Source organism: Carassius auratus, chromosome 25 (assembly GCF_003368295.1).
Source record: "Carassius auratus strain Wakin chromosome 25, ASM336829v1, whole genome shotgun sequence".
NCBI classification, from domain to species: domain Eukaryota; kingdom Metazoa; phylum Chordata; class Actinopteri; order Cypriniformes; family Cyprinidae; genus Carassius; species Carassius auratus.
In genome coordinates, this window is record NC_039267.1 from 1854405 (window position 1) to 1875104 (window position 20700).

Below are 20700 nucleotides of genomic sequence, written 5' to 3' on the forward strand. Positions count from 1 at the left end.
CACACACCGACACACACACACACCGACACACACCCACCGACACACACACACCGACACACACCCAGGGAACACACACACCGACACACACACACCGACACACACACACCGAGACACACACACCGACACACACCCACCGACACACACCCAGGGAACACACACACACCGACACACACACACTGACACACACACACCGACACACACACACCGACACACACGCACCGACACACACACAATCACCAGAAGCTCTACTGAAACCAGCACCACGGGGAAATGGAAAAACATATTAATATAAAATATACAACACTAAAACAACAACGGAATTACTAAACCTTTCAAATTAAAAGGGAAAAATACTGTAAAATATTTAAAAATATATAGTAAATTAATGAAAATTACTAGTCGTTAAAAATGTTCAAAACATTAATAAAAACCACAACAGTTATTGATACTGAAACAACAACACAATTACTACAACTTCATCAGACGCAGAATATAGCATGAGAAAGTGTGGTGTAATAGTTGCTTCAGCACATCTGTGACGCTCGCTCAGGTTCACTGATGATAATTAAACATGCACACTAATGAGTGCAGATGCTGAGGTGAGAATCAAACAGCATGAACAGATCACAGCACATGTTCAGGACCTTCATGTGCTTCCAGATCAACTCTCACGAGCGTTCATGATCACTGCGATCACACAGAGATGTCCTGAACACATGAACAACAGCTGCGTGTGCGGTACACGAGACAACAGTCACTATTCAGATCGGTTCACTTCACTTCTAGAAGAGTCAATGTTGCAAAAACAGTTATCTGTGAACAATCTGGTGATTTTTGAGAGACAATCATGTTAAAGTAATAAGTGCTGTTTAAATGCATGTGAATAAGTCTTTCATTTGAAACCACACTGAATGCCTGAACTCATCTGCTCTTCTGCTGGTTTTGTTCATATCAGAAAAACCAATGAGACCAAAACACATTGAAGCTCCAAAAGAGACATAAAGCTCGTGTGAAATTAATCCATTCGACTCCACAAAAACAGCAGAACATTTTCCTAAATATCTTCATTTGTATTTGACAAAAGAGAACCAGTTCAATTCAGTCAATCACATCACAGTGACAGATCCATTCATTAACCAACATCTGTCCATGTTTACACTGTAGAAAAATGACTGTGAATTTAACGGTAAAATACTGTAAAATGCTACAGTAAAAATCTGTTAAATGGTTTAAATGGTTTGGCCCTACTATGTATGTTGTTAAATGTATTGGACATTACATGTAATGTCTCATAATTATACCGTTTTTGTGAGAGCAAAAGACTGTATAATTTACAGTGAATAACCGTTGCATTTCAAATTTGACATGTTTTGGTTGAAATAACCGTTTCTTCTTACCAATTTTGTATATTAGGGTTGTGTGTCACATCCAATGTTGTTTAATGAATGTTTATTGCATTATGTCAGTCTCATGCGTGATACAACGGATGTGTTTAGTGTCTGTGTGAACGACTGTGAACCTTACATGTGTGTGTTACTGTTTAAAGCTGCTTGTGATGGGCTTTGGTTCATCATGTGACTTTCTCTTCACCAGCTGCATTTGGTGGTTATCAGTGTATTACAAAGATACAAAACAGATTTCAGTACTTCAGTAGGTTGGTATATTAACATTACATCAGTTAAATGAAGATATTTAACTGTAAATTTAAGCTAAAACCATAAAATCTACAAAAAAAATTACTGTATTTTTTACGGTAAAATTTCAGAAACCCGATTTTTTTACAGTGTAGGTTATTATACCTACAACGATTAACAGAAGTGATCAATCCACCCATCAGACCCAAAAACAGTCTTAAAGTATCTGTGGTTCAGAATAGTACTGATAATAATGTGTACCCTGAACTGGACTGGTTCCTGCATCAGTGACGCAGCGCTTGTCCTGGTTCAGGGATGTGAAACTGGTTCAGGTCAGATAGCGCAGGCTGGAATGAGTTTATAATATTTCCATTCTGTCTCTGTAAATCGGCACATTTTCAGTCTCTCATTGATTTTCTGAATCTCTCTCTCAGAGCAGCAGATGTATGGATGGATGTTATTCAGTGGTAAAAGCTTCACGTTATCGATCGGACCCCCATTAGGCCCGGAGCGCTGGACTTCATGGGTCTGGCCACTGAAACACTTACCGAATGTGGAGCGGGTCGCAGTTTAACCTGAAAAAACAGCCCTGTATTTGTGACAACTGAATAGCAGAGCAATCTGAACAACTAGTTCAGGATAAAACCAGGAAGAAGGGCTCAATAACTGCATTCAATAAGAGTAAAAGCTACATAATGGACACGAGAGTCTGCTGGCTGTCAGCAAGAGTCCACAAACACACACAAATCTGCATATTCACTGACACTAGCCGAGCACTGATAATGAAGCGCAGAGTTTTATTATGCGTCTGACAGCATTAACATGAAAAATGACTCATTGAGTTTAATAAAGAGCAGATCCAGCTGCATTCAGACGCGACTCACAGCGCTCAAACTCAAGCTGCTCACAGATACATCCACAGCTCACACACGGAGCATCTCATTAAACTACACGAGTGTGAACTCAAGTCATTTCTGAGTCACTGGGTGTTTTATAATACGATTCACTGAAAAAAATCAGACAATTCAGTGAGTCATCTGAACGGATCATTTCAAGTCATTTAAAGTGGATCAAAGAGTCATCTGAAAACATTTAGTGATTCGTCTGAACTGGATAAATTAGTTATTGGAAATGATTCAGTGAGTCACCTGAAATGCGCGAGCGTGTGTTGTAAATTTGTTTGTATAGTGTTATTAAAGCTTTGGCGAAGTACAGATTGTATTCAACATGCCCATAAATCTATCTGAATCTGAGTTATCTGAGTTATCTGAGCTGATTCAATGAGTCATCTGGGCTGGTTGAAGGAGTCAGCTGAAATGATTCAGTGAATAATTTTCACTAATTCGGTAAGTCATCTGAGCTTATACAATGAGTCATCTAAACTGGTCTAATTAGTCATTTGAACTGATTCTGTGAGTCATCTAAGATGATTCAGTGAGTGAATGAATCGTCTGAGCTGATTCAGTCCATGACACCTGTGCTCTATATGCTTGTCTTGTTTCACTAGTTCACGCTTACATATAATTAGCTGAGGTATGGTATGAATATGTGGCGTGCTGTCCAGGGAAGGGCTCCCAGCACGGGAATGGCCCGAATCTAGAGTACTCCCACTTCCCTTTCTATTAACAAAGTGAAATTGTTAATCTATTAAAATTAGGCTAAGTATGAGACATGTTGATAAGTTGATAAGTATCTTACATGCTCCTCCTGAACCTTGTTACTAAAACATCATTTCAAAAACTGCAGTCTCAGAAGGAAAGAAATGTCAGTATTCTCATGAGGAATAAAATCAATTAAATACTGGCTGCTTTTCTGAAATGTGACATCCTCAGTGACATGTGCGGCTAACAAACGGTTCATGAAAACACCAGTCGAGAGATTCACTGTTAACTGAGCACCGTGCTGTGCTGTGTGTGTTTACGTGTGTACATGCGTAGTGAATGTGTTTTCAGAGCACAGCTGCTGACTCAAACATCTGTCCTCTCATCGTCAGCACACAAGCACCTCATAACAAACACTACTGAGCGTCTCAAACACAGTCATCATGGAGGAGCTCGTATAAACTGGACCCGTCTGGTCACTAGCAGAGACAGTCTCATTCACGGATTCATTAACGGATTAGTTGGGTTAACACATACACTCAAGAGCTGCTTTATGTTAGCTAATAGAAAACAGGGTAAATTAAGCAGCTAGACAAACGAACATCAGCCTCATTGTTGTTTCCGGTCAGTAAACGGACGTCAAGTGCTCTAAATGTGGTCGGTATTGTTAGGACTGAAGGGCTTGTTAACTCTTTCCAGCCGGTTTGAGTGGAGGGGTGTTTATTAAGACCGTTGTGTGTCAGGAAACAATCAGCTTCAGACTGCTGTTATTACAAGCATTCAGTGATGGACAGAATCTACTCATCAAGAAATATCATTCAACACTACTGCATTCTACACATCTCTGATACTAACTCATTTACAGATGTGAACTTCTAAAATGACATTTCAGTTTTTCAGCAACATTCGTTCATCGTGTGACATTTATCACTAAAATCATTGTGAGAGATTATCATAATCACATTAGATCAATCAATCAACCAATATCTGTCCAATTTCGGATTATTATACCTACACACATAAACAGAAATGATCAGTCATTTGTATTTAAATATTTAGATATTATTTCTGAAAAATTTCTTTCTTCAACACTTTTTAATTATTACGTTTTTATTTCATTTATTTGTATCTACTTAACCAATTCAATTTATTAGAATTTATTATTTAATTATTTGTAAAAAAAAAATTATATATTATCCACATCTTGTATAATTGTTTATTTTATTTTATTTTTTAATTGCCTGCTACACAGAAAACAGCTATTAATGTAAAGTAAAGTTCTGGATTTAAATCACACACTTAAATCACTTTTACATTTATTAAAATGTTTATATATGATATACTTACTGTAAAATAAGTGCTGTGTTTTAATTCTGTTATTTTTTGCACTTTTCTCATTAATTTCCATGATGAAATGCAAATAGAAGAAAATTAAGTTGAGTTTTGGTGAAATGAACATCACCTTGCTTGATATAATACAAAGAGCCATTAAGTATTTTATACTTGGCGTCCGTCAGAACTCAAAAGAGTCTCTATAATCAGGAATGTTTTTACGCTCACGTTCGGTCACTGATGTCACTTCAGCTGTCATCTGCGTGAATGAGTTCCAGCGGCAGTAAAAACCTCCAGAGCTTCTTTCATTCTGAATCTTTATGCTTAATAACGTCCAGCCTGACCAATCATCAGGAGCCAAACACAAAGCCTGTCAGAGTCCACCAATCATCAGTGGACAGGAAGTACAATAAGCCGTCCAATGGGGAGGTGGAGACCCTTCCAAACCACCACACACAGCGCAGGCCGCTCTTTCTCATGATAAACACCCATCATGTTCCCTGCTTTGTCATGTTTGGCTTCAGTGTCTGGTTTATGGCACGGTAAAAATGCATTGTCCCATTGAACGCGGAGACTTTGACCGTGACATGGAGCAGGAGGAGGTCCATCAACCTCTGACCAGACAGACCCACTCTCTCCATTCTCAACAATAGAGCCCAGAGACTCTGATCCCAGCAGGCCAAGCATTCACTGCCCAGGCAGGGCCTTCAGCGTTAAGGGCGTCTGCACTGGTAGGGGTGCTTACACTAGCTGAAAGTCTACAATACATCCATTCACTCTCAGCGCTTTCAAAGTGTCTGCCGGGAGCACAAGTGACTTCAAACGCCAAGAATCTTTCACATTACTGTCAGCTGTGATGTTCACATTCACATCGTCTGCAGTGAAGGCCTGCAGCACACTTCATACACAACAGTGTGCTATATTCCAAAAACAGACACTCTGCAGTTAGGGTGATACTCTTGCATTCTCGTTCAACTGATACAATATTACATTTACCAATGTTTCATTCAACTGCTAAAATATTACTTTTAACTGCTACAAATGTTACATGTAACTGCAACAATATTATATCTACCTGCTACAAATGTTACATTTAATGGTCACTGTTGCATTTACTGTAACTGCTACAAAAGTTACATTTAGGTGCTACATTATTATATTTACCTGCTACAAAGGTTACACACAACTGCTAAAATGTTACTTTTAATGGCTACAAATGTCACATTTAACAGGTACAATATTATATTTACCTGTTATAAATGTTACATTTAGCTGCTACAATGTTTCATTTAATTGCTAGAATATTACAGTATATTTTAAGGGGTCATATAATGCGATTTCAGTACTACATTTCTATCTGGAGTGTTACAAGCTCTTGGTGCATGAAGAAGATCTGTAAAGTTGCAAAGACTAAAGTCTCAAATCAAAAGAGATATTCTTTATCAAAGTTAAGACTCTACCATGCCCCTCTGAAACGTCACGTTCAAACACGCCCCCACATGTCTACATCACTGTGTGGAAATAGGTGCATAATGTTCAAGCAAAGAAAGAAGGCGTGGTTTCAGTGCTTGTGGTGTTCTGCCAATCACAGTGCACTGGGTCAGCTGACCAATCAGAGCAGACTGTGTTTTCGGAAGGTTTGAGAGAGGTGGGGCATAGAGGACCTAAAATAATGTAGAGTATTTACAAAATTATGTGTTTTTTGAACATTAAAGCATGTCAACATATTCTGTTACACCAAATACACAAAATAATTATCTAATAGTGACCCATTTAATCGTCACATTGTTGTATTTAAGTGCTATAATTGTTAGATTTATCTGCTACAATTTTACATTTAACTGTTAACTGTTGTACCTGATACAAAGTTATATTTAACTGCTACAATGTTTCATTTAACTGTGAACATCAAAGCTGACGATAAGATGAACGATTCTTGCCGTTTAAACTCTCAGCATCCTCACGTCCACTCTTCATGTCCAGGTGTAGGAGGCCAATCGTGTAATTGGAGAACAGACACACTGTAATGACTGGACACGGGATGAAGGTCTTAAACCACTTAAATGCTCCCAGGAGCCTCATTTAACAAGTTAACAAGTTAACAAGCTCTGGATGACTATATCTCCGCTAACAACTATCAAGAACTAGCTCACTAGAAAACCAAACAATGTATGAAAAGCATGATGATGACATGAGAATATGAAAAGATTAAATCAAGCTTAAAAAATATGAAAAGTCAATGGTGACATGCTTCTAATCAATATTATCCCTTATGATGTGACAAAAAAAAAGTTTGTCAAGCCAATTAAATTAGAGTTTTGTCACTATATTTTTAACAGATGCATGATTTGAGAGGCTTTTTCTGATGTTTCAGCAAAGTTCACCTTGACAACAGCCAGACATCCCCAGCTAGAAGAGCCTCTTGACACGCTGACATCATCAATGTGAAGCACATATTTCACTGTCAGAAGAACAAGCGCTGCACAGCATGTCTACGGCAAGCACTTGGAGACACATTTCCTTATTTCCTACCAAAACGACCCCATAAACACCCGCTTAAGGCCAAGAGACATGCAGCTTTTAAAGTCAGATGCTGTATAAACACTAAAGGTGTAAAACAAGTCAGAGATTGAATGGGACACGTTGAGGGAACGTTTTGTTAAACCTCGCCCGACTACAGAAGCTCTCTAGCTTCTCTTGATTGTCATGCAAATGCTGAAGGACTGAAGGCTGGGGAATTTGTGACTTGTGTTTTCAAAGGATTTCCAACCCGCCTTCAGCCCTAATTACATTTCACCTCTTCTGTTGCCAGCACAAGCTAGTATCAGCCCTGAGCATGTTTCCCAGCACATAACTCTAAATCTCCCTGCAGACGTGTTTGAAGAGAGCCACGGCCGAGCTCGTAAAGCGTCAAAGCATCAGCGTCATGCGTGACATACAGCCAGCGATGGCTTCTCTAGGGGTGTGCTGATAGATGATAGTATCGTGTAGCGACGATAGTCAGAGATATCAACATAAGCAGATTTCTCTGATGATATTAGGCTCATTCTCCTATTAATGTATTAAATTATAATAATAATAAATATTTGTATTTTTATTAGGCGGCCTATTATAATTCGCCAAACTGCCCAACTATTTCACTTCAGCGCCGCATTTCAAACACACACACACACACACACACAGTGTGCACACGCAAAAGAGGTTTAGAGCCTTTCGCTGAAGAATTTATAACGCTTTGACTCGGATAACTCGTTAAATCCATGAAATGAAAGAGACAGAAAACGAGGAGTTGGTGTCCCACACATTAAATGGCTTCTACACAACAACACGCTCTTCTCATACATGAGAGATTATTTCTTTCTTTTCTTTAATTACAAATAAAGAAAAATAATAACAAGAGTGAACTTATCATCCATAGTGGTTCTCATGTGGTCCTTCTCTGATCACTTAACTTATAACACACACTATGTGGTGATGTAGAAGGACTATGTGAGAACCAGTATGAATGATAAGTTCAATGTGCCGCCTCGTTATTATTTTCATGCACTCCGCACTATAATGTGATGCATGCAAAATACAGAGTTTTGGCCGTTTCAATGTCTCCATCCACAAACAGACGTACATCGTCATTCATCGTACATCAATTCAACTTTACTACAAATATATCAACTTACCTGTTTTGAATACTTTATATTTGACATGTTCATTTATGTCTAATATTAGTTTTAAACTGTTGGACTTTAAATTAAATCTACTATTGATTTTCACCGTTGTCTGATTTTGCAGAAGATTTAGACTGATAACTTCCGTGCACAGATGCAGCATATGTGACGGTGATATGACAGTTGCGTCCGTCTATATATGAACTAGCTTTTATTAATGCAGTATTTTTATAGTTAACATTAGTTTATCAGTATGTTTGAAAGTATATTTTTTTGATTATTGGTGATTCCATAGGCTGTCTCTCACACACCTGCACGGTTTAAAACACCCAATAGTTCTGCTATGACAAGAACAAAGAGTCTCTCTCTTGCTCCACACATGCACGATAATATTGTGTATCATGGATCTCACGGGCTGACCATATGACGAACTAAAAATAACCATATCGCCCAACACTATGGATTTGCTTGGTTTGGACACATGCATGTTCAATAAGAACAAGCAGAAATCACTGGCGATGCTGTTCACGGCTTGTTCTCATTCCTAAAGTCACACACTGCATTTATTTATTGAGCGTGAAATGAAAGTGTTTGGGTATAAAAATCAATTTGCCAAAGCAGTTGGTGATTCTGTGATTTGTCACACATTACATAAGACTCATAGAGATGTATATGTTTGCCACGCAAAAAGTTTACACCGTCTGCAAAGGTGTATTTTGGCTAGAACAGCTATTGCCCATTTGTAAGTGGCTTTGGATAAGTGTCTGCAAAATGACTAAATGTAAAAATAGTTCATACTTTCCCTCAATTTTAACCAATCAATCACAGTGGATCATTGGCACTCCTAATTTAGATTGTATGAGTGTCAATGGTCCATTTGAGAGATAGGTGGCAGTAATCCACTTATAAATCGGTGATACGCCATAAAGCAAGAAGAAGAAGAAGACGCCTCATGTGCCTGCTGCCGAGAATGCACTCAGTAGAATCCTAACCGTTCAGTTTGGACATTGCATGAATTGTTGCATTGTTTTTTGCCTCTACAAATCATTGTTTCCACACAAGCCACAGGGTTTAATTTGTTTCTGTTTCTGTATGTTTTTTTAAATATTTTTTATTGTATCTTTTAGCCGTTATACCTATCTACTTCCATTATAAGACTGATAGACTTCAACGGTCTACAACTTCAATCCACTACATCTTAGATGCCCTGGCAGATAAACATTTTTAAATCATTTTTGGGTGAACTGTCCCTTTAAATTTCATATTGTTTGTAATTATTTTTTGTGGTCTTGTCTGGTTTTCAATAAGATTGGAAACATATTATGTGTATCTTAATTGGGTAAGTGTTAATCGTTGTTCTGGTTTCAAAATAATCACAAAATGTTATACTTCATATCAAATATTTTGAGTATATTTTTTTTAATATTAAAATAAATAATTCTAGACTTTAATATACATATTTTATATAATACTTTATGTATAAATGATTATTAATACATATATGAACAGAAATAACTAAACTTTAAATAACTTTCATATAAATACTTTGTAATATATAATATTGTAATATTTATATATGAAATGTTAATATCAATAAATGTATACTTTTTAAATATTGTATAGAATAATTGTATATTTTAATATCAATATTATATAATAACTCATATAAATAATATACCTTTGTTTCAAAGGATCAAATACATGAAAACAGTGGTGACATTATTTGTTGTTTATTGCATGTTTTGTGTATTTCCAGCAGCTCCAGTGTGTTTCAGACGTGTGGGAAACGCCACATCCATCACTGAATGGTCTCCACAGACTCGATCCCTGCACACCCTCGGGATGGGCGCAGGCTGTTTGTTTTGTGCGTGTGCTGGATTTATCACTCCCTCGCAGGACTTTAGATGGATCGTAATCCCAGCAGGACTGACTGCGGGCGCTGCACGGCTAATTGGATTTTTTTCTACCATGGAGAATCCAATCACAGTCGGGCCCGTTCAATTTCACTAACCCGCACTTTTAACCAGCCCAGATAAACTCTGGAGTGAGTTTACCTCCTACTGCACTGGATGTTTTCACTCCCATGGCACACAAATCAAATAAGTGGAAATGAAAGCGTGTGAGCATCTGTTAGGTGTGTCGGAAACACAGAGCCGGTGCATTTAATAAAGACAGCAGCTTATGTTACAGGTGAACAAAACCAGCATCTCTAGTTACCCTGAGAGGGGTGTGTGAGACCTCAGCCTTTCACAGGCAAACTGGATCTATAGTATCCAGATCCGCCTTCCTCTGGACCCCTATGGAGATTCCCAGGAGAACAGATTAGAGCCGGAAAACAGAGCTGAAGGCAATCCCTCGACACTAATGAGAAACCTACAATTAATACACAAGCACTGGTGAAAATACTTAAATGTCTGTACAGTCAGAATATACGAGGATGGTGCAGGACTCTGATCACAAACCCTCTAGCAACCACCCACACACCCTAGCAACCGCACAGCACTGTGATAAAACCACCAGTAAAAACACACAAGAATCATATGGAAGTAAAGTTTGCACGAACGGTGCTCACATCTTCAGAAAATGTACATACAATAAATAAATAATAAATAAAAAATCTTTAGCAATATGTCTATACAAAAATGCATATCACAATTTTTTTTAAATAGAAAACTCAGAACAAAAATATCAAATCAAATTTTCTTCAGAAAAGAAAAAAACAAAAACTTAAGTTGTTAAAAATACATATTAAAAATCCTTCAGCTATAAATATTTTTTATTAAATAGATAATTTATATTTTTTATATATCAAAAAATGTATTTATTTTTTGTTGAAAATTTTATGCATTTTTTAACTGAATAGATTTATATTTTTATTTCACGATGTAAATCCCATTTTCATAAAGTAAAAAAAAAAAAAATCCAATTACCTTAAGACATCACCTTTAATTCGTCCTCCAGTGATTCTGAAAAGGTTTACCCAAGACGTGTTTAAACTCAGGGTAACAGACAGACGGCCAAAACCCAGCAAAGAGTGAGAGCTAAATGGTAGGCTTTAGGCGTTCAGAGCAGAGGATCATGGTCCTAATCTCACTCTGTCTGTGGGATTGTTCATTTCTCCAGCTGTCTTTAACTCTCTGCTTATCTGAACTCGTCTGAGATCACATCTGTAAGCATACGGAGCAACAGACTCTCAAAATAAAGAATCTGAGTGACAGATGAAAAGAAAAAGCTGATAATGTGCTCTGTGCAGTAAATCTGATCTACTGTATGTGCTCACGCTAACACAGCTGTTCACAAAAGACGCTCCGCTTCATTTCATCTGATCTGAGCAGAACAACTGCATTTACACACCAGGAAGAAAACTAAATAAGAAAAACATCTTCTAAGAATGTTTAGCTGTCATTCCCACTAGGTTATGAAAATTTTACTGACATCTCAGAGATTCAGTTTGCATCTCAGCTAGTTATAAATCCATAAAAGTTCAAACCTACAGTGAGTCTCTGGTTTGATCACTTTTTAAAACATGCTGAAGACAGGTCAAGCGAGAGACCAATCACATTACTTTCTGAGGTTCATCTTGAGCTCTCTGGAGATCCAGTCCAGATCTGAATAACCTCCATGAGATGCAGAATGAAACCTTCTGCCAAGCCACAAGAACACAGTAACTGGATGAGGTGAGGTCAAACACTGACCCGTAATGACCAGACGCAAACCTCAACTCCAGCTACAGGGTGGCTCGCCAAACACCAGCCATTAGGATCAACAGAATGAGCTGAAACAGACCAGACGTGTGCGATATTACAGCACAAAATACATACACTCAACAAAATGGTGTAGAATTGATCAAGTTTTACAAATAATAACAAAGAAACGGCAAATAAATGCATTATATTAAAGTGAAATTTTTAGTCTTTCCTGTAAAATAGTCTATTCTCTGATAAGCTCTAATAATAAATCATTGTTTACAGTGTGATTCCAGATCAACATGCAGATTTAGCGTCATTATGACCGATTATAATTATTACGGGTAATTATATTCTAATCTTTTACCTCAAGACTTTACTTCACACTAGCAAACAACTGCTTTATGTTCTGTGCGTCTCTGACAAACATTAACAGACGGTTAAGAGAGTGAAAGAGTCAGAGCTGGAGGTGTTTCTCTTCATGTCATACTGATGAATTACAGCAGCACAGCAGAGAATAAACACACACACACACACACACACACACACACACAAGGGCTGTCTGAACTGAGGAAAATAAAGGTTCTTCTTAAAGACCCTTCATGTTTTCTAATGTGCTATAAACCAAGACACTGACCTGAAGAACCTCTAATGAAACACTATGAACTTCATCTAGGAATCAACAAGAATCATATTGTAAATACAGAATATTCAGCCAAAACTGGATTACTAACAACTAACAAATGTTCATTGCTTTAGTTGTGTTTATCATTTGAAAAATATGCTGTATAAATAATGAGATTCAGATTAATCTCTAAAGGCTCCACAGGTGAATTTTTAGCTAGCTTGTATTTTTAGCTTGTTTTGCATTATGTTTTTTCGTTTAAAAACACACAAGGCCTTATATGAAAAAAATCTGCACTAATTTGCAAGCATTTCAGGAAAATAAAACTAAAAGTAGGATAAAGCCAGATTCAAAATTCTTGTTTGATTTTCGTGACATTTGTACAGAAGGGATTTTGGATTTCTCTTTTTATCACTCCATAAATCAGAAAATACTGTGAACAGACAGAAACAAATTAATATGCTTAATAAAATGTTGTATAAATCAACAAACAAACAAACCCCTCAGTAAAATCCTTCAGAAGTTTTGGTGTTTGTCAGTGCTGCTGAAGTGGAGAAACAAACTTTTAAAGATATGGAAAGAAATTGAAATCTACAGATGTAAATAGATAAAGTGCAATAAAACAGAGTCTTAAATGTGTATTTTAGATGTTTTCTTTCCACTTCTTAAAGAAGACATGATATGGAAGCAGTGAAATTAAGCAGTGCTCTGGCAGAAGTGACTTCTCCAAGCTAAAGCACCGAGCGCAGAAGCAAGGCTCGTCCAGGACTGATCTGAGAGCTGTGCGGTCGGGTTCTTCAGTGTGAATGTGAATGTGTCACAGATGACACACTGAATTAGGCTCCTGCAGAACAGCACTAATACCTATTGTCCTCACGCCTGCTCTGATTGGCCCGTTCGGATCCCTGGAGTCACATGACCTCCTAGCTCTCTCCTGATTGATGTGTGGAGGGTTTTTTATTTGATTCAGTTTTAATGTGCTGATTTTAATGGGTTTTTGACCTCAATCTCTCATAAGCGTTTCCAAGCCCAGACGAAGATTAGAGGAGGGAGATTATGATTTAGCCAGCAATGGAACAACACAACAAGACCTGCATTGTTACCCACCGACATCATGTATTTTATAGCTTAATACTGTAAACTTTGAGCAAAAGTGTCCTCAGAGCAGCTGGTGTTGGCCTCATTAGGAGGTTCCCAGGATTGTGAAGAAAGGCTGATTGGTCTCAGCGCAGGAGAGAAAGCAGGAGAGAGCGAGCTGTCAGCCGCTCTGGATTAAAACCCCTCGCTGTTCACGTGTGAAGGCACACAGCGGTAAACACGAGGTGTTTTCTTCCCGCTGCGTTTCGCTCCATCTGTAATCTGAGATCTTCCCTATAGAGTCCATCTGTCCATCTGCACTACAGCTCAATAACACAAACAGCAAGAGCCTGGACCGACCCTAAACACTGCATCAATGACTATTCTGCTTACTTTAAATTATTCATTATGAATCTAGGACATGTTCAGTTTGGTCAGACATCTACTAGGGGTTCTGTTGAATTTTTTTTATTTATTTTTTTGGTTATCGTTAAGAGAAGATCTTATGCAGCACTGAAAATAATTTAGTGTTGGATTCAATTTTCACTGAGAAATTGCTAGTAAATTTCACAAATAAAGGAAGTAAAAAGACTCAAATAGTATTTGTTGTTGTTGTTGTAAAATATACTCCAATAGTGTTATTTGCAACTAAACAAAACAAAACAAATGTTGAATGCCTTATTTCTTCATTCAATGAATTTAGCGTGTACTAATGCCAGTACACACTTATACATACTTAAAATGTAGGTTTAAAATTTAGATAAAGCCATTTCAAGTCAAAACTTAAAATAAAGTAAGCAATATGTTTACAGCTATCAATAAAACAGTATTATTACAGTAGGCTACATTTTACAGGAATATGGGTTTACTGTTTCAGTCTTTCCACTTCAAAATGTCACATTTAATGAAATGTATTATATTATATATTATTTATTAATTTATTTATTTGTAATTAATTTATAAAGTTACTAGCCATTTCTGAGTATTTTTATTTTTGTGTGTGTATTTATTCATCTCATTAATTTTACTTGGTGATATGGATTTCTTTATGTATGAACTTCTTTGGAAATGTGCATGAAGAATAAATAGTTGTTGTTTTTCAGACAGATCGAGGCTGTTTGACTCATGGAGAACAGTCTGTAGATGAAACGCTGCATGAAGCTGCACTGCTGTGTTTGCTGAGCCATTAAACCACACAAGTGGGCCGAGTGTGTGTGTGTGTGTGTGTGTGTGTGTCTCGGGCCTCTCAAGATTATGCAAATGTGAGGAGGATTTGGCGAGGCTGAACTGAGCGTGTCTGTGTGTTGTTGTGAATTCTCACACTGCAGATATATTCTGATCATGATCTGCTCATGTTCTCCAGTCACAGTCTGTTTAAACACTAAACCTTCATCAGCACAGAACACAAGCACAATCACTTTTATACTAGTGCACTCGTTCTGCCTCACTGGTACACTTCACAGCTCAAATATCAAATACATTTGGACATTTAATTGTAAATTGATTAATATTTTTTATTTTTTTATTAATGTTTCATTAAGTTGTCAGAGTATAAACTGGGGCTTTGTTCAAGAAATGAGCTAGATGTGTTATAAATGTGAGAAACAGTTCTGCTGGAGAATGACTGACGGTGAAGGACTGATGCTCATGTTTGCAGGCGATGGGTCAGATGTGGTCTGGACACTGAAGCATCCGTCACACAGAGGTCACACGGAGTGCAGCGGTGCATGCTGGGAAAGAGGACATTCCTGAGCCCCGTCTCCCAAACCCTCCTACTGAAGATAAAGAGGAGAACAACGAGACGCAGCAAACAGACCGTCTTTGTCCCGCGCTTCCCCCCGTCCTGAGATCTCTCTTCTCTCTCACACACACACACACACACTCGAGTCCTGTCTCTGTGTGTGTCCTCTGTAGCTGATAGGAGCACAACATCACAGCGTTGGTCTGTCAACAACACAGCGTCCGTCTGATTAACCTCAAACACACACACACACACACAGGACAGTAATACTCCATCCTGATTGGTCACTCAGCTCTGATAACTGATCGTCTCACTGTTAGTGTCACGGTTCAGATAATCAAACCCTTCACACTTACATCATTAGCTCATGTCCATCTATTGGTTTATTGGTGAAGTGTGTGTGTAATAAGATCGAATGTCCAGTCAGTTGGTCAGATTTCACTGATTATGCTCATAACCTGATATAAAAACTGATCAGATCTCACATCACATGATCTAATGGACACAGATTATCTGCACGAGTGCAAATGCAATATTATACAACAGTTCGATAAACAAGCATTAATATAGTTCCATTTCTCACACTATATTGTCTGATTGTGCTCTATTTGACAAACAAGATAACAGTGTTGTGTTACTGAATGACTCCTTGGTTTTGAACGAATCAATGATTCAGTCATCGGCTCATACAGACAGTGGGTGCGTAAGGAATCAAACACGTCCCTAATACACAGTCTGAGAGAACAACAAGGGCACAGAGTAGGACCGAATTCACCAGAACACAAGTAATACCTTCTTATTCAAAACGAGTATTTTGCATGAATCATGATTCAGTGATTCACTCATAAACAGAGTCACTTGATTCATTCTTGAACAGGAACGGTCTCGTAGCAACTAACACTCCTGCTTTAATATTAATATGCATTAATATGCTTTCAAAGATGCCCGAAAGAGGTATTATAATCAGATGCAGAACAGATGCAGTTATTGAGAAGCAGCCTGAATCAGACGCAGAAGAGAAGTAATGTGAACATGATGATCATGGATGCAGAGAATATGAACACTCATCTGTATTAAAGCTCATTAAAGATGAAAACAGAGATGAACCGCTGAGACGCTGAACTAATGATGCACCAGAACACAAACACATCACGCAGTGAACTATCAGACACGACTGAGTCTGAGCTCATCATCCAGAAACCATTCTACCAGCAGAGACGCTTTCAACTGATCACAGCGACAGAAGAGACATTTATCATGTTACAGATGATTTATATTTACTTCTTCTGAACTCTCTGTTCATCTGTGAATCATGAAAAATAAAATATATCAGTTTCCACAGAAATATTGAGCAGCACAACTGTGTTCAACATTGCTAATAATCAGAAATGTGTCTTGAGCAGTAAATCATCATATTATTCTGATTTCTGAAGATCATGTGACACTGAAGACTGGAGGAATGATGCTGACAATACAGAAATACATTACACTTTAACACAGATTCACACAGAACACAGATGATTTACACTAGAATATTATTTCACAATTTGTACAGTTTTTACTGTATTTTTCAATCAAATAAATGCATCCCTGGTGATCAGAACAGAATCTTAATGACACTGCTACTGTATGTACAGTATATATTCTGAAGCTCATAGAAGGCTGAATATATTCATGTGTGTGTGTGTGTGTCAGCTCAGTTCAGCTCAGTTTCTATCCGTGTAGAATCTGTGAGGATATTTTTAGACATGAAAAACCAAACCCGTGCAGGAGAAGGAGAGATCTGCTCCAAACACTTGAAGTGGTTTCTAGAGCAGGATTTGGTGACAAAAGTAGGCCAAGCGGAGCTCACAAATCACCTCGCTGATGCAAATATGAATATGACACACAGAGAGAGGAATCAGTGATGACATCAGGACTCTGCGTGTGTGTGTGTGTGAGTTATTGTCATCTTCAGCGTCAGAATACCCAGCATGCCTCAGCAGCCCACGGCTGGAATAAACAGCATTCACGTCCTACGACACGCTTCTTTCCCACGACGCTTCGCTCATCTCACACACACACACACACACACACACACACACACACACACGTGTCTGCGTACTGCGGCCCATCTGCTGCTGACGGAAGAAGATTCTCTCAAACACAGACTGGTTCTGTCCCAGATACTCTCCGTCTGACCGGAGACATGACGGTTGAGCTGCTATTGTCAGCACACAATAGAGATCGCGCTCATCAGCAGTCCATTAATTAGGAGATGTGACCCACTCATGGAATCTGTGTGTGTGTGTGTGTGTGTGTGTGTGTGTGTGAGAGAGAGAGAGTGTGTGTGAGTGTGTGTGTGTGTGTGAGTGAGAGAGAGAGTGTGTCTGTGTGTGTGTGTGTGTGTGTGTGTGTCTAAACATGAACATGACACCCTCCACATTTTAAAATGTCCTTATTAAAAATAAAAAATAAAAACTGTAAATGTATATAAAACATTTGAAGTTTACGATCTAAATTAAGGTAATAAAGAATGAAGAACAATTTAGTATAGTACATTAAATAAATAAAGAAAACTTAATATATATCACAAAATGTATTTTTAAATGACTATTATTAAAGTAGTTATTAAATAATTATGAAAAACATTAGACAACTATTTTTATTATTTTTATTATAATATATAAGATTCTACAATACATCTTTTATAAAAATTATTTCATATAATTAATCAAAAATAAACCTATTTTCACTAGATTTTTTTTTCTTTATTTTTTACTATAAATAAACCCTTTATTATATTATAAACCCTTTTTATCTCTCTGTCTTATATTATATTATATATATATATATATATATATATATATATAGATAGATAGATAGATAGATAGATAGATAGATAGATAGATAGATAGATAGATAGATAGATAGATAGATAAAAAGTTAATAAACAAAATCATTGCACTAACTCGGGCACTAACTGAAATAACACTGTTGGTTTTTACATTAAATCTGGAGAAAAAATGAGGCCATAAATGAAAATAATCCCATAACACCTGACTCAAAGCGCGCGCGCGCGTGCCCGCGCTGCACCTGCTCGCGTCACCTGAACACATCACAACTACCACAACATCATCACCACATTACACAACACAACACAACACTGGGTATTACAGTCAGATATTATATTTCATAACATTCTGTCCCCGTCCGACTCAATCCGATTAATAAACGAGACGAACTCACATTAATAAGAGCAAATAAGAGCGAAATATCACCTGAAACTACCACATCTGAGAACATTAGCTTATAAATGATCATATCTCAGATAATGTAGCTCATAATCATGTGAGGAGCGAGACATGAGCGATTCTGACACACACATGTTCAGTCCCGCGGTCCCGCGCGCGTTAAACTCCGGGAGAACACTGCGATTAAAGCCAGTGTGTGATCACAAACAGCAGCCACTGACCTGATAAACCCGCTCTGCGCTGCTCTGCTCCGGGCTGCGGTTCCGGTACCGTGACTGTCTCTGTCTCCGACTGCGGGACTCTCCGGTGATCTCGGGTGCGCGCCGCCGCGGGGACGCGCAGGGCTCAGCTGAACTGGGACCGGACCAGCAGCACACACACACACACACACAGGGGAGCGGATTCAGTGTGGAATATAAAGAGGAGGGAATGATACAGACTCCACTACATCAACACTCATGTCTGCAGATCTCGGCACATACATATAATGACGACACAATCCACATGGAACCCAATGTATCCAATGTATCAACATAATGAGAATGTTACCTTTGAATCTTCTCTGAAACAAGTAACAGTTTGAAAGGTTAGATGAGCTAAACCTTTCAGATTAAAATCATTCCATGAATGATGTACAAATAACATATATGTACTTTAACATTATTAAAGACCGGATAACAACAAGAAATGTTCTATTAATGTTATTTTACGCATTTTTGATCCTAACTGAGAATGCACTGCCATTACGTTCTGAACATAGTTTTACCCTCAATAATACAGATGATTTATTGTGTGTATATATTCAGTGAGGATGTGATCTTCATCTGAGGACAGTGATCCTCATCAGTGATGATGTAAAACTCCAGTTTCAGGAGTCACTGGACATTTCCCAGAATTCAGTGTGAAATCATCCAGGCGTCCCGTCTGAGATCAGAGCACCCTAAACACCATCAGACACAGATGAAGGACTGATGTCACTGCGAGGGATGAATGAAGAGAACTGATGAGAGAAGCAGAAATCAGCTGAGCGCATGAGTCTACATCAACAAAGCCCTTGCAGGATTTATACAAACAGAAGATAAAGCTTTCTCTTTACTGCTGCCCTTCAGAAGCTATGAAACACAAGATAAAGTCATTATTTACACTGATGACCATTCAGTTCAAAGGTTCACTAACCCAAAAGGAAAAGAAATATCAGCATAGGTTTCTTCCATATTAGAATCCCCACTGAAGAAGAAGAAAAAAAGTGTCATACATCCAGATAGAAAAAAAGAAGAAAACTATATATATATATATATATATAGGGTAATGATTCACGTCTATATTTTAACTTTAGCTGATGAAAAATAAATAATTTGTTTGATTGGATAAATGAAGAAACAATCTTTTTATCACTCCATGAATAAGAAAATGCTCTCAACAGACAGAAACAAATACATTAGGACTGGGATTTTAGGAGTAAAATGTTGTATAAATCTGTGTGAATATAATAGAAGCCTTCAGAATAATGAGAGGAATAAAACACTGGTATTGCATGTAGTTTCTTGACTTAAAACAAATAACTGAACACTTCTATTTGATTATTCAGCAGATGTAGGTCTTATGGCAACACCACATCCTCTTTCCATTAGCTACAGACTGATACATACAGATAAACCAGAGCGAAGCGAGTGTGAGACACAAAACAGGCCTCCAGATGTTACCAGATATCATTACAGACATTAGAGCAAGATTCACAAATCTTCCAGCTTTCCCAGCATGATCTCCATGTCTGTAGCTGTCAGCAGAGGCAGACTGTAGTGGAGGATTGCTTTCCTCAAAATAACGTTTTTCTTTGGAAAACGTGACTTCATTCCAAAGCATAACGTCATACTGCACTACATTTCATAATTAAAAGTTGTTGTTAGTTTTACCTTCAGCACTTTAAAACAGTAAAGTGACATACAGCCAAGTATACGTGCTCTGCATTTAACTCATCCAAAGTGTGCACACACACACACACACACACACACACCCGGAGCAGTGGGCATCATTTCTGATGAGGCGTCAAGGGAAACGTTTGGATGTTTCGGTGTCTTGCTCAAGGGCTCCTCAGTCGTGGTATTACCG

At 37.9% G+C, this 20700-nt stretch overlaps 2 protein-coding genes across 13 annotated transcripts in view; one reads left to right on the plus strand and one right to left on the minus strand.

The window, feature by feature from the left end:
* Window positions 1–18933, minus strand: part of LOC113042954 (neuronal cell adhesion molecule-like) — a 61509-nt gene extending 42576 nt beyond the window's left edge. For 9 of the 12 annotated variants that reach the window (XM_026201985.1, XM_026201983.1, XM_026201987.1 and 6 more), the window contains exon 1: window positions 18813–18933. The gene's annotated coding sequence lies outside the window, so the exon portion shown is untranslated. The remainder of the gene's footprint in view (window positions 1–18812) is intronic. The other 3 variants (XM_026201989.1, XM_026201981.1, XM_026201990.1) reach the window with 1 other exon arrangement.
* Window positions 1–20700, plus strand: part of LOC113042956 (contactin-1a-like) — a 551632-nt gene that overhangs the window by 440714 nt on the left and 90218 nt on the right.